This window comes from Plasmopara halstedii (assembly GCF_900000015.1).
Source record: "Plasmopara halstedii genome assembly, contig: Scaffold_54, whole genome shotgun sequence".
Classification (NCBI taxonomy): Eukaryota; Oomycota; class Peronosporomycetes; order Peronosporales; family Peronosporaceae; genus Plasmopara; species Plasmopara halstedii.
Window position 1 is genome coordinate 833,071 of NW_020186975.1, and position 995 is coordinate 834,065.

Sequence of the window (995 nt, forward strand, 5' to 3'; positions counted from 1 at the left end):
GAGAAGCGTGTTCTTCGAGCGGATCCTGCTAAGGTCAAGGCCATTGTAGACTGGCCGTTTCCAAAAAAACAAGAAGGACTTGCGTAAGTGGCTTGGTCTTGCCAGCTACTTGCACATGTACAGCATAAACTACGCAGAAATGGCCGGACCATTATCCAATATACTTAAAAAGGATGCGGAATGGTGTTAGAACACCTAACATCAGGAAGCTGTTGACGGGGTCAAAGACAGCCTCCTGCATGCACCAATACTGGCGCTGCCAGACCACGATCGTCCTTTCAGCGTCGTCTGTGACGCTTCGGACTTTGCCATCGGCTGTGTACTGCTGCAAGCAGATCGGGTGATCGCGTTTGAATCTCGACAGCTCAAAGCTGCAGAGAATAGCTACCCAGTTCATGACAAGGAGCTACTTGTATGTACTTGTCAAGTTCAGGGTTCACCTGCTCGGCTCCAAGCCGTTTGTGATCATATAGATAATGCGTCACTACGCTCTGCGACTCAGTCGGGAGACACCCGTTTCACGGGAAAATTTTGGTCGACTATCTTCAAGGTGCTAGGCACCAAATTGGATATGTCGACAGCGGATCATCCGCAGACCGATGGTCAAACTGAAAGGGTAAATCGCGTCATCGAAGACCTTCTTGGCGGCGTCGCGCTGAGACGCCGAGGTGCTGGATGCCATGTTGCCACTCGTAGAGTTTGCACTGAACAATGCTGTGCATTCGTCTACCGGCTACACGCCGTTCTACGTGAACGGGCTGGTTCACGCTCGCGTCCCACTGACGCCGCCATCCCATGGTTAAGCGTTTAGTGGGGGACGAATAGTCGAACTGCTAGCTGATGTCAGCCCCCTCAACATCCGCAAAGAAGTCGAGGACTTTTTGTTTACCAGACTGAATGTCTTACGACACGTTCGCGATGCGATGACTGAAAGCCGAGACCTGCAGAAAGAATATGCAGATGAAAAAGGAAGAGGCAAAGTGGAAAGCTTTAAG